General features: G+C 46.8%; 2 long non-coding RNA genes across 2 annotated transcripts; one reads left to right on the plus strand and one right to left on the minus strand.

Annotated features, from left to right (window-relative positions):
- Positions 1–1,356: 1,356 nt before the first annotated feature.
- LOC119866900 lies at positions 1,357–12,769 on the plus strand. The gene is made up of 3 exons (XR_005381709.1): positions 1,357–2,438; positions 3,473–4,826; positions 11,263–12,769. It is a non-coding gene; the product is annotated as an uncharacterized LOC119866900 (long non-coding RNA).
- On the minus strand, positions 6,388–9,732 carry LOC111093335. Its single transcript, XR_005381710.1, has 4 exons — positions 9,678–9,732; positions 9,467–9,520; positions 8,643–8,750; positions 6,388–6,900 (listed from the first exon to the last, which is right to left on the minus strand). It is a non-coding gene; the product is annotated as an uncharacterized LOC111093335 (long non-coding RNA).
- Positions 12,770–27,036: the final 14,267 nt, after the last annotated feature.

Genomic DNA, 27,036 nt, shown 5'->3' on the forward strand with positions numbered 1-27,036 from the left:
AATATTATTCAGTCTTAAAAAAAGAAGGAAATGCTGACACATGCTACAACATGGGTGACTCTTGAGGACATTACGGTAAGTGAAATAAGCCAGTCACAAAGAGAAAATGTTATAGAATGCCACTCATATAAGGTACCCAGAATAGTCAACAGTGGGTTGAGGAAGAGAATAAGATGCCATTGTTGACATCTGAGTTTGAGATGCCTGCAAGGTTCAAGTGTGGAAGTTGGATTAGCAGTTGCAAATATAGATCCAAAGCTAGGAAGAGTCTTTCAAGCTAGACTACATCAAAGTATGGATTTTTAAAATAATAGGCATGACCGAAAAAACTGGGGTAGGGGGTGGGGAGAGGTAATTGTTTTGAGAAGAGACCTGAGCCCTGAGGGATTCCTGGTAGGTTGAAGTCAAGAAGACAAAAGGTTGGCATTACCGTCCCACTTCATAAATGAGGAAGAGCAGGTTTTGGCAGGGTAGGCAACTTGCCCCCAATCCTGCAAGTCAGAATGGGGCATGGCCAGGATTTGGACCTGTTCCATAGCCCCTCTCCTCCTCCCACTCAAAAACAAAGAAACCACTCAAGCAGGAGTGGGCACCTTGCCAGTAGTCCCCCTCACCAGTGGGAGGCCTAGTTTTCTCACCTGCAAACTGGGGAAAATGTGACTTCTCTTTCCTGGTGCACCGGCCTGTGGCGAGGACCAGGTGAATCCCAGATACGGACAACTGTTGGAGGTGAAATCTTGCTTGGTGGGGCTCCAGTCTCTGAGCAAGGGGAGACCCTTCACCCAGTTGGCCTGCGATAATCTTTTATTTTTTTTAAGATTTATTTATTTATTCATTCATTCATGAGAGAGGCAGAGACATAGGCAGAGGGAGAAGCAGGTTCTCCATGGGGAGCCTAATGTGGGACTCGATCCCTGGACCCCGGGATCACACCCTGAGCTGAAGGCAGACTCTCAACCACTGAGCTACTCCCCCGGCACTCCTGGCCTGTGATAATCTTAAAAGCAGAGGTCATCATCTTCCCACGAATCGGCTGAGGTCATCAGTTCGAGCTCAAACTCACTTCCTCATGTTTACCTTTTTCTCTGGGAGCCATCAGACCCAGCCCAGTTCCCAGTCTCTGCCAGGCCTGTTCTCTGCCAAGCTGGGGCCCCCTCTCTGCAGGCTGGCCCTGACCTCATGCCCAGTGCAGGATATTGAACCCTTATCCTGCTCCAACCCTCTGGGACAAGAAACTGCCTTGTTCTTGGCACATCCCCACTCGGTACCAGGACTGGAATCTGGGGAGAGGCCGGAGATTGCAAGCTGCCCAGCTGGGACTTTTGAGCATCCCCCGAGCCTGAGAACTGTGAGTCACTGCCCCTGCCCACTGCCTGCTTTGTGGCCTCAGGCTCACTGCCTGCTCGGACCACACCTTTGCCTTAGAATCACAAACCTACTGGGTTCTGTGTGCCGCTCACCAGCAGCCTCCAGACATCCTTTCAGCAGCCTCGGTGGGGCCCCCACCCTTTACCCAGCACCCTTATCCACCAGTGCCTGGACCCCTCCATTGTTCCTGCACCCTTTACCCCCAAATGTACATGCTTCCTGAGATCAACTTTCTTCTCTGGATTTACTGTCCTCTGATCATCTTATCTACTCCTAGGGTTTCAACTAGCACCCTCAAGTGGAAGAGGTCTAAGAATATAAAGGTCATTTTCTTTTTCTTTTTTTGAAGATTTTATTTATTTATTCATGAGAGACACACAGAGAGAGGCAGAGACATAGAGGGAGAAGCAGGCTCCCTGTGGGGAGCCTGATGCGGGACTGGATCCCAGGACCCCGGGATCATGACCTGAGCCAAAGGCAAAGGCTCAACCACTGAGCCACCCAGGTGTCCCATAAAGGTCATTCTCAAGTTAGAATGACCAGGGCCCGAGGTTGATTGGTAGAGGAAGAAGAAAAAGAGTGAAAGTCAAGAGGAAGGCTGAGTCCCATGAAGGATGGCCCATCACCACAGCCGTGGAGGGAAAGACCCAGGCCGCCGTGGGCTCTGAATCCTCTGGCCTGGCATAGTGCCCGCCACAGATGGGTGCAGAGTCTCTGCTGGATGGATGAATGAATGAACGAGTGAAGGTACAGATGAGTTCTTCTCTCTCCGGATCCTAGTGCATTTTCTGGAGCCACCGTCCCTCCTGATACACAAGGCCAAGGGAGGAAGTGACTAAGCCAGCCAAGTTCAGAGAGGAAACATTAGCCCCTGTGACATCTGCCCGGGAACGGGAGACTAAGAGAGGACAGGATGGGCACCCAGAATCCGAAGCAGCACCCCAACTCTTGCTGGCTCTTACAAAAGCTTGGGTCCCACAGGCTTAGCCACACCACTGCCGGCGCGGCGGGGTGTTGAATAAGCCCTGACTGTTTTTATCCTCGTTTAACCCTCCCGAAGACCTTCTGAGGTAGGTACTATTATTTTCTCCAATTTACAGATGTGACTACAGAGGCAGGAGGTCAGGCAACCTGACCAGGATCCCATAGCTTATAAAAATAACCGAGCTGGGATGTTTTTTTTTTTTTTCTTTTTCCTGCAATGGTGCTGTTTCATCTTTAAAATACCAGCAATTTGCCCACATGCTCAGCTCTGCTACAATGTGTTATTTTCAGATCTAGCAATGAACTACAGAATGGTAGAAATGGAAGAGCCTTTGAGATGAATTAGTCCAGGCCAGAGTCGGGGGGAGAAGGGGGAGGAAGGCTGAGCATACAGGCTGCAGATCCTCCCCTCCCTCTTCTTTCTGCTCCTAAAATAAAACAGGACAAAAGACTGGAAAGTTACTGGATTAGAGACTTCAGCCTCTCCCTCCCAACTCCCTGGGATTTTATGATTCCAGATAGCAAGGAGGCCCTACAGCCTGGAGCAAGGACAGGCTAAGATCTGTCCGCTGGTGGATTCAGTGATTTTGGAAGGGCTGCAGGGCAGGGGAGCCCAGGTTCCTCCCCAGCGGAGGGCCTCCTCCTAGAGCCCTTCCAGGGTGCAGGGAGGCTGCAGGCGGCCAATGCGGCCCGAGGCCTTCCCAGGCTCACCGCCCAGGGAAGACAGCCCTGTCCTTCACAAGCCTTCACCTCCCCTCTGCGTCCCTAATTGGCATCTTCTGGTGACTTCATTTTTCACTCTTGGCTAAAATGGGCCTCCGATGATTTATTCTATCCTGGGTGTTGACAAGCTCAAGAAGTTGTGTGGGGCCCACTGCCAGGCACTGGTGGTGACAAAGCATGACTCACCACTCCCAGGTCAGTTGTGGGGGGTAGGAGGCAGCAGAACCAGCCGGCAGTGCTCCCCACTGCAGCGCCGGGCCTCCTGCCCTCTTGGGAGGCAGCTCGGCTCCTGGATTAGGAAACAGACACCCCAGAACCGGGTGAGGGAGACAGGACAGGCAGCCCACAGGTCTATCACATCTCAAGGCTGCTTCTCTGTTTTGTCTCCCACCCCCAGTGCCAAATGCTGAACTGCCTTTCTGAGAGAGCTCTAAAAGGGAAATACAAGCCAGCCCTCCTCGAATCCCCTCCATCACGTGTGCACAGAACAGGAGCGGTGGGGAGGGGGGAGCAGAAGAAAGCCTCAGAGATCACTTAACTCCATCTTTTTCCTGTTGCGAGAATTTGAGGCCCGGAGAGGTCAAGCCATTTGACCAAGGTCACAGAGTGAGTTAGAGGTGAAGCTGGGACTAGAACCTGGGTGTCTGTTGCAGACTTGCACTCTCTTGCCAACTAAGATACTGTGAGAATTTCACTCGCACCTCTGGGAGAGAAGAAGCAGACTCTCCCCCAGGAGCAGGTGCAAGAAGCACTACGCCCGCCCAAGGTGAGATGCGTTGGCTAGACTTCGGCTTTGCCCTCTGTTCCTCTCAGATGGGGCTCTGTGCTTTCTTGGCTTGTGGAGCACCCCAGAGTCATTGGGGCTCCAGTCTGAGCGTCCAACTCTCCCAGGAATGATGCTTCTCTCACAGGAATGTACCAACAGCAGGTGTTCTGCAGACTCTTCCTCGGCTTAGCCAAGAGCAAGTTGCCCTTCTAAGAGCCTGTTGCATCTGGCTGCTAGATGACCTTCTTTCTCATTTTCTCTCTACTGACCTTCTGGGTAAACAGTTCGGGGAGACTTAAATTCATGGAACCAGTAAATGAAAAGGGGCCACCAAGTTCCCCTGGTCTGTACTTACTCCACTCAATCCAGGGACCCCCTCTATGACACCCCAGGTGGATACCACCCTCAGCTCGAACCCATTCTCAGGATGAACCATTCCTCCTGCCTCACTCCCAGCGCCCCCTGCTGCTGGACCCAAGCGATAGAGGAGTCAGTCACCCTGTGATGACCCTTTATGCTGAAACAGACCAAGTGTTTACCCTTCTCTGGACTACAGCCTGTGTTTTCGATCATGAACAAGGAACAAGCCCAAACAGACATGACCATTCTTGATCGGCCAAAGACTGAGTGTCCATTTGGCCAAAGACTGAGTGTGGGCTAGATCGGGCTCTCGCTCAATTTACTTTTCCTATCTGATTTCCGTGAAGAAAAGAAAGAGAGAGAAGAAAGAAAGAAAGAAAGAAAGAAAGAAAGAAAGAAAGAAAGAAAGAAAGAAAGAAAGAAAGAAAGAGAAAGAAAGAGAAGAGAAGAAAAGAAAAGAAAAGAAAAGAAAAGAAAAGAAAAGAAAAGAAGAAAAAGAAAGCTTGTCTACCTGCTCTAGAGAAATTGAGCAAGAAAAAAAGATAAGTGCCCAGCCTGTTCTTTTGCTTCTTGCTAGCAATCCTGGTGAGAATTCTGACTGAGGAGGAAATTGGGCCCACCCAAGGTGAGATGCAGGGGCATATGTGCTCGGCCATTAACCTCTTTCTTCCTCTTCCCCTTGCCATTGAAGACAACTAGCATATTCAAGAAAAGTATTATTGTTGTTCTTTTTTTTTTTTAATTTTTTATTTATTTATGATAGTCACAGAGAGAGAGAGAGAGAGAGAGAGAGGCAGAGAGAGAAGCAGGCTCCATGCACCGGGAGCCCGACGTGGGATTTGATCCTGGGTCTCCAGGATCGCGCCCTGGGCCACAGGCAGGCGCTAAACCGCTGCACCACCCAGGGATCCCTATTATTGTTGTTCTAAATTCCGTTTTTTCTTTCATTTTGGAAACCACATATGAGTTTCATGCAGTCGGAAAAAAAAATCAATTACTATATGCCAGGCAGGATTCCAGGGGCTATATTAGTGAGTGAAACAAAGCTCCTGACCCCAGGAAGCTTACTATTCCACAAGACAAAACAGAAATAAAGTAATAGTGAAACATGATAACACAATAAACATTATAACAGGAGCTGCCATGTGCTACAAAGGAAAACAAAGCGACATAAGGGGTGAGAGGTCATGCTGCTGTTATTTTGGGTACAAGGGCCAGGGCCAGCCTGGGAGGTGACATTGGAGCAGAGGCTGGGGGAGCTAGAATAAGGGACCCCTCCTTGGGCCTATGTGGGGGAGGCGTTCCAAGATGAAAGAACTGTGAAAACCACAGGCAACCCCTGATCAGTGTGCAACCAGGGTCAATTAGAATGACTTTCAACGAACGTTTCATAGATGGAAATAATTTTCAAGGCACATTTTGCCAATAGCTTTAAAGTTCCACGTGACATTACCTGCATTTAGAAGCCATTAGCACTCACAACCTGATTTCCAGTGGGAGGTTGGGGGGGGACCAGCCATCTGTGAATGAGGCGATCAAACACTCTTCTCTCTCTCGGGAAAGCTCCCTCACATACCATCTTTTTAAATAATCACCACAACCCCACAAGGTGGGGGTTAAAGTTCACGACAGTGTCACAGGCGGGAAAACCGAGGCTGTGAGCAGTGACTCTGGTCCTGACCCAGGCCACCGGTATGCAGAAGTGCTCCATTTCTAAAGGACATTGTCCTGTTTCATTGAAACGTTCAAAAACATCTGGGCTTGGGAATTTAACTTCCATTCAGCACAATAACGGATATGGGAGACCAATACCTCTGTGGCAGTGTGGCCTGCACCACTGGGCTCTCCTTCCAGAGGACTTGCCAAGGGGAGCGGCCTTCCTGACGGCCCCAGTCAGTGCCTGTGGACGTGGAAGCGTCAGGGCCACCCTTCCGCCCGTCTCCCAGCCCGTGGTGGGGCATGGCGGGGGGACTCCAGGGCAGGCCCATCCTGCTGGAGGCCTGCTGCTTCCAACAGGAAATATTGAGCTCTGGGACTGCTGCTGGCCTGCCTGAGAGCCTAACGGAAAATACCGCAGACCCAGAACCTCCCCAACTCTTCCTTCCCTTCTTCCTCTCATGGTGCCAGACCGGCCTGAGGGGCTGAAGGCTCTCCCCGCCATCTCCTGAGCACCCTCCACCCTCCCTCACAGACAGCTCTCCCAGCAAACCTACTGCATGTCCCAGCTCATCACTTGGCATCTGCATCCCAGAGGATCCACACAGACATTTCTAATCTCAATAGTTTTGTTTTACTTCTTTATAGAAGGATTATGTTATTCATTATATCTTTGTCTTTCTGGAATTGAAAACACAGAAGAGAAAAGAAGAAAAAGTATTTTGTCATCTGCCAGTGTCAGACTTTTGGCCTCATTAATGGTCCATTTTAACAAAAATATAAAGGGAAATTCTGGGATTTTACTGGTGTTAACTGAGGTGAGGTTTTGGCCTGAGTTCCGCCAACAGCCTTTTATCTTAGCGGCTTCCGATCTGCTTTCACAGGTCCTGTCTAAGAGGAACACTTCACTGCTTTGTGTCCAGGCTGTGAACTCCAGCTTAGAGCTAGTCAGAGCTGTCAATGCATATTCCAGAGTATTGAAGTGGGTACAGGAGGTCGCTGGGGTGCTCCAGGCAGACATGGGGGTCTGAACCAGTTCTGTCCTAGAGAAATAAAACGTGAGCCATGTGTGTAATTTAAAATTTTCAAAAATAAATAAATAAATAAAAATAAATTAAATTAAATTAAAATTTTCTAGAAGCCACATTTGAAAAGGAAAAGGAAACAAGTAAAATTATTCTTAATAGTATGTTTTATTTAACCCAAATACATCTAAATTATCATTATATGTAATCCTATTTAAACATTATTGATGAGATAATTTACATTTTTGTCACAAAGTATTTATTAAAAAAAAATTTTTTTTTTCAAGTGGGCTCCACACCTTATTTGGAGCTCAATACAGGGCTTGAACTCACGACCCCTCACACTAAGTCCTTAGATGAGGCACAATTCAAGTGCTCACTAAACACATATGGCTAGTGGCTCCTATGCTGGACAATGTAGATCCAGGCACTTTCAAGTCTGAGGAATAATATTTAAATATGAAGCAGTTAGAAGATACCTGGGTGGCTCAGTCAGTTAAGTGACTGTCTTCAGTTCAGGTCATGATCTCAGGGTCCTGGGATCCAGTTCCGAATCAGGCTCTCTGCTCAGTGGGGAGTCTGCTTCTCCCTCTGCCCCTCCCTCCTCTCCCACTCCCCCTTGTGCTCTCTGCTCTCTCTCTCTCAAACAAGTAAATAAAACCTTTAAAAAAATATGGAGCAGGGGATCCCTGGGTAGCTCAGCGGTTTGGCGCCTGCCTTTGGCCCCGGGCACGATCCTGGAGTCCCGGAATCAAGTCCCACGTTGGGCTCCCGGCATGGAGCCTGCTTCTCCCTCCTCCTGTGTCTCTGCCTCTCTCTCTATCTCTCTCTATGTCTATCATAAATAAATCTTTAAAAAAAATATGGAGCAGCTGATAAGCTATTTTTTCTTAGCATTCCTCTAAGCTCCTCACCCCATTGAGAAACTTTGAAATCATCACCCAAGGGGATTTTTATTCAAAACTTTTGTTTGCTTTTTTTTTTTTGCTAGGAAATAGAAAATATTCACTTTGAAATAAAATATAAAATAAGAGGGATTGAGTTCTTAGGCATGTATAAGATACCACCAGCTCCCACAATTATTTTAAATAAATCTTTATAGCTGGAGAATCCAGGGTATAAACCTAAGAGGCTATTTCCTTCTCCCAAACATGGCTGAGCCTAGCAGCCCATTACAGGACTCATTTCTTTGGCCCCATCCCCTAAGTAGCCCTCTCCTGCCCACCCTCGGCAACATACACCCCCAGCAGAGAACACCAATCATGTCCTTTACTACTATAAGAAAACATTTATACTCTAATTTTTAAAAACCGGAATCATACATTTAAAAGCTACTCCACACAAGGCAAGTATTCACCTAGGCATTTACTCACTTTTCAACTTTATACTTTTCTCCCCATTTTGCAATTCCAGAAAGCTAAGTAACTTGCCCAACGCCACATCACTCACTCATCATTCTACAACCCTTTAAAAGTTGGCATTGGGAGACCACATCCTGAACCAATTTACAATATTGATGGCATTGTAAATTGGTTTAATCTTTTCTGAGATTAACTTGAAAATGTCTAACAAGTTATAAAATGGCCCATGCTCTTTTATACAATGATATTGGGATTTATTCTAAGGTAATAAATAAAATATATATGGACACACTCACATATCAGCTTGTGCAAAGATATTTATGACAGAAAACTTATGGTCATTAAAAAATTGTTAAATATCTCAATTTTTCATTTATTTAGCAAACATTTATTGAGTACCTTCCATGAGTCAAGCACAGGTCTAATACCAAGGATTCAGCAATGGAGAAAAAAGCAAAAGGACACAATGATTCCTATTTTCATGGAGAAGTTTCATAAACAAAGATCCTAGGGGTACAAAAGAAGGATGAATAATAAGGGCAACATACATAATTTGAAGTTGTCAGTAGTCACATTAAAAAGAAACAAGAGAAATTATTCTTAGTAATATACCTTAAGTCAATATATCCAAAATATTATTCTAACATATCAGCACAAGAAACTAAGATATTTTGCATTCTTTTTTTTACAGTCTTCAAAATCCAGTGCACATTTTACACCTATAGCACATTTCAACCTGAATGCCAAATTTTCATTTTGCCATTTTGTCTTTGATTATTAACCACTTGGCAACTATTCCTTTTGTTTCAAGAAAAAAATTTGGACTTACTAGTATAGTAAATCTTTGTAAAATTTTTCCACAATTCAAATAATGAATATTGGCAACCAGCATTAAATCCATTGTCTTCTATTTTTTCAACAGTTCTGTAAACCGGAGATGATTCACAGCATTTCCACATAGATACTGAACAATCTCAACAATTTCATCCATGACACCTTTCTGAATGTCTCCTTCAGAAAACTAAGTTCAAATATTGTCAGCATGTATCACACACAGTGGAATGAAGCAATAAGAAAAACATCCATCTCTCATTTCAAAATTCCAATAAACCTGGATATTTAAAGTGATATAGCTGGATCAGAGTACATCATGAAAGAAACGAATTTCTTCACATATAGCTAAAATTTTTCGATAAATATAAAAGATTCAAAAATATTCATACCTTGAATTCAATTTTTAGACCACACGTTGATATTTCTTCATAAATGTGGGAGTCCTTTGAGGAAAAAAAAAATCTAAATGTTACTGTTCTAGTCATAATACTAGCTTCTGTATCTCCATGTGATTCTTTGTCTTAAATTTAAATGTTCATCTATACTTATTTTTTAACTAGAAAAATAATTATATCACAATTAAAATAAATGTAGGGGTACCTTGGTGGCTCAGTCGGTTAGGCATCAGACTCTTGACTTCAGCTCCGGTCATGATCTCAGGGTCAGGGGATCGAGCCCCATGTTGTGCTCCCTGCTCAGCAGAGAGCTGCTTGAGATTTTCTCTCTCCCTCTCTCTTTGCCCCTCCCCCAATAAAGAAATCTAAAAAAAAAAATGCAATAACATTAGAGATTTTAATAAGTGTTATTATTAATTATAATTTACATAGGTATCACTATAACTGCACAAAATATTCAGAAAAACACAAAACAAGTTACACCAGATAGAAAACCATCATTCAAACTGGATCAATCACCTGGCACCAACTAGATGGGTGAAGTATGTATGGGTAGACTACAGTAAGCTCTTACCTGATGGAATTAAATGTCCTACTGTAACAGTGATGTTTAACAGAAAAATATACTGCTGAAGCTTTTAAATTAAAGTAGATTAATTTAAAGTAGAGTAATAATTCCATTCTTCATTCACCCCATCTATGTTTTCAGGGCCAGGTAGCCACAGGTGACTGGTATGGGACAGTGAGAAACCCTAGTGGGAGACAAGGAGAGGGTCCAGATCACTGGACTTCTTCTGAGCTGCCTTGTGTTGCCTTGAATTTCCATGAGTCTGGAGCAGTAGAGAAAGCACTGGGGGTAGGACTTCTGGATGCTCCCCTTCACTTGAACCAAGGTGACTCCACTACCATCTGCTTTACTTACTGAATCTTCACATTAAGATTTGGTTGGAAAAAGGTGTTCCTGTGTTTTTGTTTAAGGCTTTGAAACCATTGCTCCTCGACTTTCTTGCTTGTCAATCTGGTGAATCTAGCATTGGCATCTCCTGAGAACTGGTGGGAAATGCATGTTCTCAGGCCCCACTCCAGGTGATTGATGTGCACACTGCAGTGTAAGAAACTGGGTTTTTCAGCTCCATAATCTCCTTCCCTTATGAATATCCTCTCTCATTTTCTCTCTCTCTCTCTCTCTCTCTCACACACACACACACACACACACACACACACACACTGTGTTTTAAAGAGGAGTTAACCCATCATGAAATCATAGCCAAACTGTAGCATTTTAGAAACAATCACACATCAGAGAATGTAGCTCTAACATCTCCTTCCTGCCTCAGTGACCTGTGTGGAGCTCCTGGATCCTGAGTGATTGTCCCCAGCATTTCCGTCCCACTCTGCTATTGTTTATCCCTGACAAAGCCCCCCCGGGGGGGGGGGGACATTGTTATCATAGCAGACACTTCACTGACATGGTGGAGGAGGTATGCTTAGTAGCGAACAGAATGAACCCTGGAGCCAAACTGAGTGGATTTAAATCCCTGAGTGGATTTAAACCTACCACTCTACAGCGCTGAGACCTTGGGAAAGTTTCCTTGGGTGATGATGATGTGTCGATGTAGGTTTGTCAGTTGTAACAAACATACCGCTCTGGTGGGGGATGTTGATAGTAGGGGGGGCTATGCACTGGGCGGGGAGAGTCTGGAGTACATAAGGAATATCTGTACCTTCTCCTTCTTTTTGCTGTGAACCTAAATCTGCTCTTTAAAAAAAATGTCGTTTTTTTTTTAAAGCCCTTCAAGTAGTCATTTTGTGGTGGACTCTGTGATATGCCCCTAGGTGAGAACAGAAGCCAGAATTGATGTCCACTCCCAATTTCTTGGTTGAAGTCATAAAGATAATGGCAAGAAGGACATTTATGCTGGACTGTCACTATCTGGAGGATGATGTTGGACAAGAAGAGGAGGACAAGAGTGACATTTTCTCCATCAGAGGAATGAGCTTCCCAACCACTGGAGAGTCAAAATGGAAGAGCATGAATTATATACTCAACACAGATTCCCAGGACTGGGCTTTGTATGACCACCTAATGGATTTCCTTGTGGACCAAGGGGGTGGATGACACTTTTTTCAGATGAGTTCAGCATGGCCCTTGATCACCAAACTTTCTCAGAGACCTCGAAAGTTTTGTCAAGAGCCAATAGCATTTTGCCAGACAAAATGCTGAATACTTTGATTTTATGGCAGGCTTTGGTCAGTGAACAAAACCTACTTTGAAGCCAGATACATGTGCTTCAAAATGGTTTTCATCCTCATATCATAAAAAATGATTCAAATTGATTTCTGTTGCCTTCTTATTTATAATTCCTTTGTTTCTTCTCTACAAATCCATTATTTCTAGGTTTTTGTATAACATCATGATGGAGAATAAAACTGGTTTATCTCCCCCACGCCCACAAAAAGGAAGGAATGAAGGACTTCTTCCCTCAGCTGCTAGGAGTAGCTTGGAGGCCAGCTCTCAGCGGGCAGCAGCTCAGGAACTGCCTCAGCTGAATGAAGAGTCATGTCCCCAAGGTCATGGTCGCATTCCTGATTGATACAGAGATATATATATCTAGCTCTCTTGTCTCATCTCTGGATAGTTCTGAAGGGTCATCCATCTTTAGAACTGCCCTCAGGGCCACGGTCGCAGCTTCTCTTGAGACTCCATCACAGTTGGGCTTCCCCCTCTGCCGAATCTGCTCCCTTCCCAAGGACATCCCTGGTAAACTTCTCATGTACCGATCCTTTCTGAGTCTGATTCCCAGGGAACCCAGAAATGAGCTGTCCATTTTGAAAGAAAGGAAGTCACACACAATATTCATTCAGAGTTTCTAACTTAGAGAATTCATGACATAGAGTTCTTTTGATTTGAGCTAGTTCCCCTATTTGACACCTCCCACAGACAAAGAACCCACCCATTTATACCTCTTTGTTTATAGAGAGGTGCGTATATTTATGAGAAGATAATTATACCTTCCCAGGGCCAGGGTTGCTCATCATTGCTATAAAAGAAAGTTGAAAGAAGCAGATAATTCACCAAAACTCTCTTTACTTTTTTGTCATTCAGTGAAAACTGATACTCACTTTGTTCTTTTAATTGGCACTGCCCCAACCAGTGAGGTTGAGAATGTTTGCAGGTGTTTATTAGCCAGGTAAATTCTTCTCCTGTGACTTGTCTATTCATAGATAATTTGCCTATTTTTCTTTTTGTTTTTCCTGTCTTTTTTCATAATAACTGGTAATAAATTGTTGGACATATGTTTCTGTCTTTAATGGCTTTCTTTAATGGTGACCTTCATCACTTTTTTAAGACAACACTTTACGTGTTGGTTTTGGGAGGATAATTTTCATTTTGGTTTTTAAAATCCATCTATACAAAAGCATATAATGAAGAAAATAACTATCTTAGTCCAAAACAAAATACCATAGGAGGATGGGTGGCTTATAAACCATGGAACGTGTTTCTCACAGTTTTAAAGCCTGGGAAGTCCAAGACCAAGGAACCCACAGAATTGGTGTTTGATGATGGCCTGCTGTTCCTCGTTCCTAGATGACTATCTTTTTGCTGTGTCCTCACATGGCCAAAGAGACAAGGGATCTTTCTGGGGTCTCTTTCATAATGGCACTAATCCCCTTCATAAGAGCTTCACTCTTATGAACTAAGTACCTCCCCAAAGCCCCATATCCAAATACCATCACACTGGGGATTAGGTTCCAACACATGAAATTGGTGGGGGTGGGGTGCAGACATTCAGCCTATATGAGCAATAATGATTTAAAATTTTTCCACTTAGAGAAATTACTGCAAAATTCTTCATTTTTTCCTGTAACTATTCCCTGCCCAGTTTTCCAAATTGAGATAATGTGTTAAACTTCTACGTAGTTTTGAATTCTTGTTTTTTCATGTAATATTTAAGCATTTCCCCAGGCCATCAAAAGCCTTAATAAACATCATTTAAATGGATGTCTAAGGGGCACCTGGGTGGCTCAGCAGATGAGTGCCTGCCTTTGGCTCAGGTCATGATTCTGGGGTCCTGGGATCAAATCCTGCATCAGGCTTCCCACAGGGAGCCTGCTTCTCCCTCTGCCTGTGTCTCTGCCTCTCTCTCTGTGTCTCTCATAAATAAATAAATAAATAAATAAATAAATAAATAAATAAATAAAATCTTTAAAAATAAATAAACGGATGCCTAGTAGTTTATCAAATGGATAAAACCACCGTTTGGTATAATCCCTTCAGAAATGGTAGATGTGTGGATCATTTCCAATTTCTCTCCACAAGGAATACTGTGACGATCATATGCAGAACTGTTTGTATTTCTTTTTTCTTTTTTTTTTTTTAAGATTTTATTTATTTATTCATGATAGACACAGAGAGAGAGGCAGAGACACAGGCAGAGGGAGAAGCAGGCTCCCAGCAAGGAGCCCGATGTGGGACTCGATCCCATGACTCGATCGTGACTCGATCACGCTCCAAGCCAAAAGCAGACGCTCAACCACTGAGCTACCCAGGCGTCCCTCTGTTTGTATTTCATATTATCTCTTTAAACACATTCTCTAGATTAGAAGGGAGTTAAAAGTAAAAGCATGTAAAGCCTCTTGTTATACATCTCAGTTCATTTTTGAGGAGTCATTTGCAAACCAATGTCTTACATTGGAAGAGAAATACTGCAGTGAAAATATCACATCCAGCTTGGGCCCAAGCACTGGAGGGAGGCCCCAGCCTCCAAACCACACTCCATCAAGCAAATATGTATTACACCTGCTGCTTATAGGCGACTATTTTAGGCACTAGTGGGATGCCAATAGGTTGAGCAGGATCCTGCCTCCTGTCAAAGAGCAAAGGGTCTGAGAGAAAAATAAGCAGTAGTTAATTAATCATAACACAAGAAAGGGTGAAACAGATCTTCTACAAAATGGTAAGTCAGCATGTGTGGGGTACAAGGTCAAACAATGCAGCCAGGAAGATAAGTTGTTACATTATGGTCTCATAAACACCCTAAAGGGCACCAGGACCTTCCCAGATTCAATACTGGAAGTACATGAATGCCCAGTTTAGGATTTGGAACATAGATTCAGTATTTTACATAATGGCACAGCTAACTATGTTTACAGCTTTGCTTTTATGATCCCCTAGTGGTCAACCCTATGGCTTTCTTTTTTTTTTTTTTTTTTTTTTTTAAATATTTTTTCTTTATTTATTTATGATAGTCACACAGGGAGAGAGAGAGAGAGAGAGAGAGGCAGAGACATAGGCAGAGGGAGAAGCAGGCTCCATGCACCGGGAGCCCGATGTGGGATTCGATCCCAGGTCTCCAGGATCGCGCCCTGGGCCAAAGGCAGGCGCCAAACCGCTGCGCCACCCAGGGGTCCCCCCTATGGCTTTCTTGATACTGGGGGTCCCCGGCGTGCAGCCTCCACATTTTTCCTATAGAATTGCATCCTCCAGGAGCCCACTCTGCACCATGGGCTCAAAGACTGCAGCGTGTCTTCCAGGCAAAGACCACTTGTACTCTTCGATGGTTCAGTCTATGTGCTGCTCAGCCCCGGGGAGGCTCCGGTGGGTGGAGAGAGACCCACTGGCTTCCAGCAGAGCGTGCTTCCTCCATTGCTCTGAAGCGGACAGTACCCCACACTCCACACCCCAAGCTGAATCACCTAAGGCAGTAATGGTGGATGGCTGTGGAGTCAGAGTTCTGAATCTGATCTTTGCTTTCCCCACTTAGTAGCCCTCCACCTGGGCAACCTACTTAAATCCCTCACCTTTCTTCCCTCAACCACAAAACAGAGCCAAGAGTGGTCATGAAAAGACAGAGAGAGAATGGATATGAAAGCACTTGAAAAGAGTAAACTGTCTTTGAAGTATCAGCACTTATTATGTTGTGGAAAATCTAAACAAAAGATTTTCTAGTCCCTCCTCTCTGAACAAATTGTGATGTCCATGGGGGTAGGGAGCCAGGGACAGGAGTTCATTGATTTACTCTTTGTTAATTTTTAAAAAGCATGCCTTAAAGCAATGTAACAGAAGAGCTCCTTTACTGGCTTTGCTGTATCATGAGAGAGGCAGACTTTGGCTAGCTGAGAACACGTTCTTGTGTGGGTCTAGAGTTTGGGAAGCTAGGAGGGGACTCTTGTAGAAGGCTAGGTGAGAAGGTTTCCTTAGGGTCTACAAGTCGATTCTAGGGTTATGAGTTGGTTCCCCACAACATGCAGACCCTGAGCCCTCGGGATTTGCCTTCCAATCCATCACATACACAGGGAGCCCTTGGGAAGCAGACTCTAACACGATGAGGGAGATTTAGCCAGGCTCCTGGACAAGTGAAGCTCAAAGGATATCGTAGCGGCGATTTTCAGAGAAGCACCCTCACTTTGTGAGCTTATGAGGAAACTTGCAGAATTGCTATTGATCCCACTTTTGTTGGGTGGAGAACATATACAGCTTCTATAAGAGCCTACCCACCAAGTGAAGGAAGCCATTACCCTGAGTGATGTAGTTAGACACACGAGGAGGCCAACTCAGAGGGGCTACGCCTTCTTTCAGAGACGCTCAGAGGAGAGACAGAAGTGACTAGACCGTACTCCCCAATATATATACCCACCTCCCTTGCCAGCCAGCCATGTGACAGCACCGAAGAGCAGGATTGCGGCATCCCTCCCCACTCACACCCCACTTTCCATCCTTGCTGGCGCCTCGACATGGATTGACAGTCCCTGTATTGCGCTGACAAGGGGGTTGCTTCCTCTGCTGGCCACACTTCTGCTTTCCCTGCCTGCCTCCAAGGACCCTCCCCTGCTCCCAGCAACATCCCAAGGCACCTGCTTCTCCAGAGGAAGGCCAGCCCCTCATACCTGATGTCTCCCACAGCCTCTCCCCAGCCTCTGGGCAGAGTCCCCCCCAGCTTTGCTCTCCACCAGGCTTCCATCTCATCTCACGTAAGCATCCTCTTTCTACCCTCTGCTCTGAGATCCCCATGCCTGCCAGGGCTTGAAAGAGGGTCCAGGGAATTCCCAGGACACTCTAAATATAATTCAGCTCCTGCTCTGTGAATTCTCAGGCCCAGTCAGAAACATGTGGAGCCTTGCCTCAGCTCCCCACCCTGGAGAAGGGGTATTTTTAGAGGCATAGCAGAATGGGGAGGGTCAACCCAAGTGAAAAGACAGGTCTGCTGCATACAAACCTTGCTTAGAAGGAAGTAATAATCCTAAGAGGTAGCAGCTGTCATTTTCTGAGACACTTTCCTGTTTACATGTGTGCTCATAGCCATCATCTCCTTGACTCTTCAACATCGCTTGGTGAGGAAGATAAGCAGGTGTACTGGCTCTGCTCTACAGGCAAGGAATTGTAAAGCCAAGAGCAGATAAGTGAGCGGCTACAGCAGAACCCTGGACTTAGGGGTTGTTGATATTTGAGGTCTCTCCAGCTTCTGACAACTGAGAGAGGGCATGGGGGAGCAGGGAGGCCAGGTCTGCCCACCTGGTCTCCGGCTATGCAGCCAGTCACCCTGCCTCCACCAGCCAGGAGCAAGGAGCCGGGCCAGCCAGCCGAGACAGGCCTGCAGTGGAGCATGCTGCCCAGAAGAACAAGGTGGGCGTGGCGTCCTGATGACAGCCTCACATCAAAGCACGGCTGGGAGCCACGCAAGCTAAGCTGTGAGAGCAATAACCCTCCACCCTCACATGAAGCAGGAAAACCTCACTCCAAATCCTCCAGACTGGGCATCACATGCCGCCACTGTTGATGCTACAACAGGACAAACTCAACCGCTCATCCTCCCATTGCATTCCCCACTGCATCTCCCTGGCACCCAAGTGTGTGCAGCTTGTTCTTCTCTCTTCCAACAAGTGGGCAGGACCTGGTCTTGAAAGCATTTCCGGCCAAGAGCAGACACAGCTCATGGGCCTGTGGCTACAAGGGGTCTGAGCAGGTGTGTCCGAGGAGAGGAACCGGCACCAGATCCCAGGGCTGGGCTGCCCTCTTCTGGGGGAGCTGGGGGGGCTCTTCAGCTCCCCACCCCCCCACTTCCCCCACCCTGGCAGACAGAGAAGGGGAAGCAGGGGCTCCGAGGCTCCTGCAGCCCCACGGGGGCATGAAGGAGACCGCCTTTATCCTACATGAGTCTGAACATGGGGATCCACTTTTCAGGGTCATTTTGCTGTTTTTTCTGCTCTTTCTGGCTCCAAAGCTCTGTACCTTCCCTTAAGAACTCAGTGCTCCTACCAGGAAGAAAAAGGTGGGCGCTCTTAAAGATTTACACAGGGTACTCATCAAAGAAGGACCCTGAGATGTTAAGGACAAATATTACAGTGCTTTCGCAAACATTGACTCATCTAAGCCTCAAAGAGCGCCAAGGCATAGATGGAAAAGCTAGTAGTAGTATGGGTATGAGTACTAGTGACGTGGGAAACAAAGCCAGAAGAAAAATTACTAAAAAAAATTTTTAAATGAAAAAAAAGAAAAAGAAAAAAAAAAAAGAAAAATCATTAAATTCCCTCATTACCTATAGCCCATTGACGAGTCCTTGAAACAGGCAGGGTGACAGGCTGCCTCCTCCTAGATGTTAATGCTTTGCTAAGGTCAAAAGGCAATCTTAGCCTGACCCTCCAGGATCCTGTAAGTCTACTTTAACATGTAAAAAGTCCTCTGGAAACTTCCTTTATCTCTACCCCGCCCCCAAGACACATGTTGGTAATCATCCCCCAAGCATTTGGCCCACCGATATAGATCTGAAGGGTCTCACCACAGGTTTTATTAGACAGTAAGAAATGACCTTTTCTCAGCAATAGCTAATCCCCTCAAGGTCCTGGAAACCTTACTTCCAAAATTCTTTAGAGACTTATGCTCTCCCTAACCCCTCCCAACTTGAAAGTGTATAATGGGCCACTTCTCCTGAATTCCATGCACCTCTTTCTGCCCTCGGGTCCTGTCGCCGTGCATGCGCCGTGCTTTAATAAAACCACCTTTCTGCACCAAAAATGGCTCAAGAATTCTTTCTCAGCCATTGGCTTTGAATCCTAACATCTTTCCTAAATCAGTAGTATCTCTATGCATATTCCTGCTGCTACTGCTATTCACGTTAGCATTTGTATTTGTATTAGAATTTGGGTTTTTCCTTTTTTTAAAAAAAGATTTTATTTATTTATTCATAATAGACACAGAGAGAGAGCCAGAGACATAGGCAGAGGGAGAAGCAGGCTCCCTGAGGGGAACCCCATGAGGGACTCAATCCCAGGACTCCAGGATCATGACCTGAGTCGAAGGCAGACAAAGGCAGACGCTCAACCGCTGAGCCACCCAGGTGGCCCTATATTAGAATTTGTATTCACATTCACATTAGTATTTGTATTCATGTTTATATTCATATTATCATTCATATTCCTAGTACCCATATTGGTATGTGTCAGTATTTTAGGAGGAAGAATGGTGGGTGCACAAACAGCTAGAAAGCCCAGGGCTGTCACATCTTGCCTTCCATTCTCCGTAAACATTGGAGATTACCTCTGGCAGTAATGACAGGTATAAAGCCTCTAGAGTCCTCTTTAACCCGGGACAGGAATGGGCTAATGGTGGTTCTCCTGGAGCTCTGCGAGAAGAGAAATTACACAAGTAAGGTCTTAAGCATGGCCTCCAACTCCTACATGAGAGGGCAGTGTTATAGCAAGGCAGTGGGAAATTATGCTAGAAATGGGGACAGGGGGACAAATTATGACATTATGAATAACATTATGGGTTATGATAAGAGACTTGTTCTACTACAAAAGTGAGGCACCATCGAGGGTTGAGCACTCTCTCAAGACCCGGGACCCAGGCTTGGAACTCTTTCCCTCACCCAACACACCATGCACAACCCTTACACACATTCACACACACCCTTACACACATCACATGCACCCCCCACACATGCACACTCCATATACTCACCCCTACACACATACCACACCACACACACACATCACAGACACCACACACACATATTACATGTACCCCCATACATACCTCATATACTCACACATATACACCACACAAATCACACACACATGTCACACACACTACATACACACCCCTCATACACATCACAAATACATATCACACACGCCCACACACACCACACACAGACACTCTGCACAGAGCTTCTGACAGTCACCATGCCCATATGTGGCTCTGTCGCTTTGAGAACCCTCACAGAGCACAGTCAAGCTTGTTACCTTAGCCCAAATAAGTTTGAGGCTTGTTCCACAGATGTCAGCCCCAGGGTGACTGGTAATAGCTATGTTATTCACAGAGAGTCTACACCACCTCAGTACATCCTTGTGACAGGAAACCAAAGCATCGACAGGCCTGCTCTTTCTGGTAGCATTCAGCCTCTGGTCACACCCTGAGATACAGAGGCTTTTGTGGGGAACAGGCCTGAGCCACCTTATGTCTCAAATGTCCTTGCAGGAAAGACCAGCACCTCACGTCCAATCCTTCCTTCATCTCATGTCCTGCTGTGGGAGGACACAGTACGAGACAGCACATCTCTGGGACTTTTCACCACAGGAGGCCAATACAAAGCCATGGGTTTCCTCTTATCATGCTATTTCATGACATAAAAGAAAGCACCCCCCCGGAGAGCCGGAGTCTGAAAAATATGCACGTTCCCTTACATTAGCATCCCTTTGATCTGGAAGGACAGCAGAGAGAGGCATACTCCAGACTATAAGGGCTGCATCCTTTCCTGTTCATCATCTTCCTTCCTGCTTTGGGGGCAGTGAGTCTCACACATGCCTGGAAACCAGGTAAATGCCTGGGCTGGTGAAATGTACAACTTCCAGAAGCACACTGACAGCCGAGGTCAGGCATCAGAGTTAAACCTTTAACATCTGAAATGCAGCTTCTTGTACTTTTATTTCTTACCCCTGGAAAGACTTCTAGACCATTACAACTGAAAGATACCAGAGAGCTCACCTAACTTCATCTTTCCACAGATGAGGAAATTCAGGGATCCACTTCCCCAAGTGTGATCCTCTGAGCAGCCATCAGAATCAGCTGGAGGTAGATCCCTCAGGTCCTTCCCCAGATATGCTGAATCAAGATTTGCCGTGGAAAGGCCTAGGAACCTGCATTTTAAGCAGACCCTTTAGGAAATCATATACCTGAGAATGTTCTAGAAGGACAGCTGGTTGATACAACTCAGACCACCACCACCACAACAATAATAGTAACTATAGTACTGAGGCATGATAAATCAGGATGGCCTCGGAGACTCATCTCCTCCCGTCTTCAGAGCTTAGCAAGAGCTGGTTTGGCAGGTCTGTGCAAACCGAGAACTCGGTCACCAGCCACAGAGCTCCCAAGGTGCCTCCTTCCTAACAAGCCTATTTTCTCAGCCAGGAAGCCACTGACCCATAGGTGTCCCCTACTCTTCTGTCCCTATAATGAGACAAGGTCACTCTTCAGGTGCTCTTGCCATGGTATGAGCAGTCCTGTCAGATCCAGCCCAAACGTGTCTCTCATTTTAGTGATTCCACAAATATCTCTTGAAGGAGCTCTGTGCCACACACTGCGCTAGGTACCAGCAGTATGATGATGAAAATAACGAGCATGGCATCCGAACGTGGGTCTCCACAGAGAAGAGGCTGAGAACTGCTCCCCAATCCTGCAGATTAGAGATTAGGTGGGGAAAGCCTTCAGATTTGGGTAGAAGAATTCCTTCCTTCCAAGGAGGAGATAGAAAAGGAAAGAGCTTCTCTCCAGGGTGGCCCTGAAGGGGGACACCAGGGAACGTGTTCTTAAAATGGTCCCTAAAATGTGCCTCTTGACCTTCTGTGTCACGTCAGCCTCATATAGGCAATTGCATACAAAATGGCTGCAGGTTTGGAAGCTCAAATGTGCCCACTTGCCTGCACTTGCCAGCCGCAGAGTAGCCACCTTGCAACAGAAGCTCTTGCCGCTCGCCTTCCCCAGAGCTGAGGGTAGGTCCACCTGCACTGTGCACCTGCATCAAGCCCTGAGCCCTAGGCAACCTCAGAGCAACGCACACATGCACACACACACACACACACACACACACACATCTAGATGACCGAGAGCCTGCTGCTGCCGTGCCAACTAAGCCTGCTGCAGAGTCCTCCAGTGCTCCCCTCCCCCAGCCCAGTTGGGTTAGTTGGATTTCTTCCCAGAATGACTGCTCTGGCAGTGTGCCCTGAGGAGTGGGCTCTCTGTCAGTGCCCCTCTCTTGGGTCTGGAGTCCTAGCCCCAAGCTGCTCACTGGGGCCTGCTCCCCAGGTGACTCTGGCCCCGGCCGGCTGCCTGGTTCCCACTAATGCCCTGGCCAGTGATGAGATAGATCAAGGGCTTTGGAGTCAGGCCTCACCTACAATCCCAAGTCCACCACTTCCTAGCTGTGGTATCTTGACTGATTTCCTTAATCTCTCTAAGCCTCAATTCCTACATCAGTAACATGAGAAAAAGAAGACTTCCCTCTCAGGTTGCGCTGTGGTCTAGAGACAACCTTTGTGAACACCAAGCACGTCTCCGTAGCAGGTGCCTAGTACATGATGGCTATCACTGTCACACTCTGTGTGCCCCGGGACAAATCACCTTTGCCCCCCAAAGGAGCCATCCACTCAGCCAAATACTTGTCAAGCACCTACTCTGTGCCAGGCACTGGAAACACCATGAACAGGACGGAACCCCTGTCCTCATGGAACGTAGGTCCACAATAAAAGAGATAAAGGGTCTGTATTCGTTTGCTAGGGCTGCTGTGACAAAGGCCCACAAACTGGGTGGCAATTTATCATCTCACATTTCTGGGGGCCCGAAGTACAAGATCAAGGTATCAGCAAGGTTGGTTCTTCCCCAGGGCTGTGCCACACCTCTCCCCCAGCTTTTGGCGGCCTGCTGGCAATGGTAGGTGGTCCTCGCCTTGCGATTGGTCTGATCTCCATCTCACACAGTGCTTTCCCTGTTGTTGGGGTAGGGGGTAGGGGTCATCTGTCTCTCTCCATGTCCAAACTTCTCCTTTTTATAAAAGGAGAAGTTTTGGGTTAGAGCCCACCCTAATGACCTAATTATAATTTGAGTACCTCTATAAAGCCAGTGTTCTGGGTTAGAGCCCATCCCAAGGGCGTCATTGTAACTTGAGTACATTTATAAAGACTCTATGTTGGAATGAGGCCACATTCTGAGGTACTGGGGGTTAGGGCTTCAATGTATCTTTTTTTTTGGGGGGGGGGTGCACTTCAACCCATAACAGTGGCCCTTTCCATGTACTCATTCAGCCTCATCTGATTTCTGAATGGACTTGATTCCGCACAGGCCTCCTTCCTATCCAGTTTAATCTGGAATCAGGTGCATCCCGCATGTTCAGGGCTCTTAAAGGCTATCTCCAAGAACCATCTGTCTCCTCTCTGCTCTCAAGAAGGTAAAAGACCTGGACGTTGACCTTCCCCTGACTCAGAAGAGGGACCACATGATGTCCCCAGCCAGGGCTCAGATCATAGCCCCAGAGCCCTTCCCCGGGTCCCTGACTCCAGCCACGTGTCCAGCAAGCGCGGCGTCTGATGCAAGAGCACCCCTGCCGCAGGCCTTGGGCGGAAACTTCACATCCTGCGCACAGCACCCAGGTTCCTCTCTTGCACACAGTCATCTCATATAAATGGAAGAAGCATCTCTTTGTGAAATTGCCTATCTCCTGCAGCTCAAGTTGGAAGAATGTTTACTTATTTGGCCCCAGGGAATCGTAAACATCTTGCAGCGTATGTTAACCGTTACTCCATAATACCGTTCATTTTTAGTATCTGAAATTACAAAGTGCTCCCCCCTCCAGGATTTACCTCCAGTTGTTAACAGACTGATGGGCTCAGTTCGCCTTGTTTCAGGCCTCAGAAGGACAACATTATTGGTTCTGGTTTGTCCCCTTTGAAAAAAAAAAAAAAAAAAAAACTCTTGATGTGAAAAAACAGAGGCACCAGCCACCGGTAAGGACCCTCATCGCGAAACTTGCATAAATGCCCAGATAGAAGAACAGTCACCGATCATAAAAGATCTAGTGGTTCCTGAATGCCAGTGAATGAGCCTGAGCGAACCTGGGATTTGGAATATGGACACCTGGAGCCCACCCCACTCCCCCAGCCTATTAAAAATCAGAATTTTAGTAGTGAAAGAGATTCTGTGTTTTTAGTGAACTCAGAGGTGGTGGTGAAGAACAGCCAGGTTTGGAAAGACGGGGTTACTGAATAAGACAACGCTCTGGTACCCTGCCCTGCGCCTCTCTGAGCCCCCACCGTTCTGGCAACCCTGCTGCTCTCTGGGTCCCTTCCAGTGCCCCCTGTCCAGCCCGCAGGGACCCTCCCGGTAACCTGCCCCAGGCATCCCCACTGCCCTGGCCCCTTGATCTGCCTCCTGCTTCCCCCCCCACCACCAGTCCATCACCTCTCCCTGGGACCCCCCCAGAACCCCGTGCTTCCCCTCATGGCAGCACTCACCAGGCTCACCACATCCCCGTTACCTGGCTGAGTGAGGCCAACCCACCCCCATCAGGGCTCCCGTGGGCAAGCTCCCTCTGTCCCTCCTTTTCTGTCCATGCGTCTGTCTCCATCTCCCTGGGGCTGCGTGCACTGGACGTGCCCTGGAATCCTCAGCACCGGCCAGAGCCTGCCCGACAACTCCCTCATCCTGCAGTGAGCAGGCCCCTCTGGCTCTAGCCACCCGTTTGCCTATCTCCCCAGCATCGAGTGCCGTGCTTGGCCTCTGGCAGGTCCGTGTAGCGATCCGTGGCTGGCGGGCGGGCTGGTAGAGATGGGGTGGGCTCTGTAGACACCGCTACCCTGAAGTCTCAGATTCCGCTTCCATCCTCACACCCCAGAGTGGATTTGCTGCATCATCCAGAGCTCATTCATTGACAGCTGTGGCTCTTGGCCTCCTTCTCTGTAACCCCTCCCATGACGCAGGTGAGTTAGGGTGCGGGGACAGTCTTAGAGCCCCTAGGGCTGCCACTCCCCAAGCCCAGAGGGGTGGGCCGCAGGCTAGCCACAGTGGCGTGGTGCCACGGGGCAGCGCAAGCACCCCCAGACCCTGCAGAGGGGAGGGGCAGGGAGGGAAGAAGCAGGACTCCTCACTCCAGCCGGCAATCTGGCCACAGCAGCTGAAATCAAAAGCCAGTCACCCTCAGGAAGTCTCAGCCACGCCAAGGAGTTGCCATCACCCAAATCCATGACCTGTTGGCCCTTCTGTCCAGCAGAATGTTGCCCAAGGTACCCCAGTCATCCTCTACGAGCCAGAACTGAGGCTGCCACACCTCTGCCCAGGTCAACCAACTGTCAGATAAAAAGAAGCGTACAGGGCAGGCCTGCCTGCAGGCCTCACGGCCCAGGGGTGCTATGGTCTTTCACCACATCCTACATACTGGGAAGGAGTCACCTGCTTCCTTCCAGGAGAGGCTGCTGGCTGACAGCTCAGCAGAAACTGCTGCCTGGAAGACACCAGAACAGACACTCCGAGATGAGCCAGCCCTGCCCAAACTGCAGACAGCAGGGTGACACTCCTCTCTCAGGAAGCAAGGCTGTCTGAGGGAAGCTCCCCAAGATGCTCCTATCAGGTCCTTGTGGGAGTCCCTGGGAGGACGCCTTTGCCCATCCTGCCCGGGATCAACCAGGTGAGCATACAGGGGCTTCACAAAGCATCCATAGCCCACAGCCTCTCTGGCTGTGTGCAGTGTTCAGTGCTGCTGTTACTGCCATCCCTTGTTCTTTGTCTACCCCTTCTGTGGATCATGAGGAGGAAAGCTGACACCAGGATTGGCAGAGTAAGTGGCTACCTACTTTGCTGTGCTTTCATCCAACTGTCCAGCAAACACCAAGTGTCACAGGCTGTGCCTGCCTCCACTGATCCCTGTCCCGACATGAGGATTTAGGAATGTCACGATTAGAAGGGACCTCTTGTTACGAGGTCAGATTACATCTGTGGATGCGAAGGTACTGGGGGTCTCTACTCAATACTTGCACCTCATTAAATTATCTGCTCTTCTCCAGAGTTCATTTTCATTTGCAGAGGAAAAGAAAGCAAGAAAACTTCTCATCTTTCAAGACACAGTCAAGCGTGACCTCAACAGAGGTTAGTTTTCTCAAAGAAAGAAAACAGCATCTTAACTTCTCATAGCTTGTTTACATTGTGCAAGCCCTATTCCTTGCGCTGCCTTCGTGACACTCTTGCAAGTTAAGCAGGGAAACCAAGCCTCATTTCCCCCCTTGACAACTAGAAAAAAATGAAAAATTAAAAAAAAAACCCTTAAAGGGTTTATCACGTTTAAAAGAATCTGACACTCTTTATTTTTAGCTGAAAAGTATAAGAGAATTTTAAGTTTATAAATAGTTGTGGCATGTTTAAGAGAAGTTGATTTACTATAATTATACGTTTATTGGCTACATGAGTAATTTAAATGCTTAAGAGGGTTTTGCTTATTAATATTGTAAGTATACCCTGCCAGACATTTGAAGTGTCTAAAAAGTAAACATATTAAATTTATACATGTGGTTGGAGATGTCTAAGGGAATGTAATTAAGTTTGTAAATGGACTAATTTTAATCTTTGCCCATGAGTTACTTGAACATCAGTGAACAACTGGAAGTTATTTGTTCTCGATTTTTTATAAGAATCATTAGATGCATAAACAAAAATATGTAAGAGTTGGCTGTAAATGCATAAAGAAAATGAGCCTTTTGCATCTGAACTTGGCTGTCTAACTAACCATCTCACACACGCCCTCAAGTCTAGTGGCTTAGCCCTCCCACAAGTGTCCCCATCGCAATCAATGCCAACTTTATCCTTCCAGGTGCGCCAGACAAAAAAAAAAAAAATCTTCAGTCTTCCTTGACTCTTCTCTTTTGCTCACATCAATCCAAGAGAAAATCCTAATGACTTTACCTTCAAAAGACATAATCCAACCATGTCTTAGGACTTGTCTGCTACACTCTGGCTCAAGCCATCACCCTCTCCATCCCGGGTTGTGGCAATAACCTCCCACCTGCCACTCTGTCCCCTCTAATCAACTCTCAACTCAGCAGCCAGGGAGATCCTGTTAAAACAAAGTCAGGTCACGTCACTCCTCCACTCAAAGCCTCAGAGTGAAAACCAAAGTCTTCACGGTGGTCCACAGGGCCAGTACAAACAGGCTCCCTTTCCCCCATGACCACACCTCACCAGAGGCTCCTCTTGCTCACCCAGCTCCAGCCTCATATACCTCTGGGCCTTGGCTCTAGCTGTTCCTATGCCCTGAAGACTCTTCACTAGATGTCAGCATGGGATCCTCTGGGCTAGGCAGGATAATTGTGTCCTTCGTCCAAATATCCAGGTTCTAACTCTCAAAATCTATGAATATGTTGGGTACATGGCAAAGGGGCATTAAGGCAACAGATGGAGTTTGTGTTAGGGACTCAATTGCATTACCCTCAAAACTCCTGTATTGGAGCCCTGACCCCCAGTGGCTTAGAATGTGACTGTATCTGGAGATGGTATCTTCAAAGAGGCAAAATGAGGTAATTGGTAG

The sequence above is a fragment of the Canis lupus genome, chromosome 30 (genome assembly GCF_011100685.1).
Source record: "Canis lupus familiaris isolate Mischka breed German Shepherd chromosome 30, alternate assembly UU_Cfam_GSD_1.0, whole genome shotgun sequence".
NCBI classification, from domain to species: domain Eukaryota; kingdom Metazoa; phylum Chordata; class Mammalia; order Carnivora; family Canidae; genus Canis; species Canis lupus.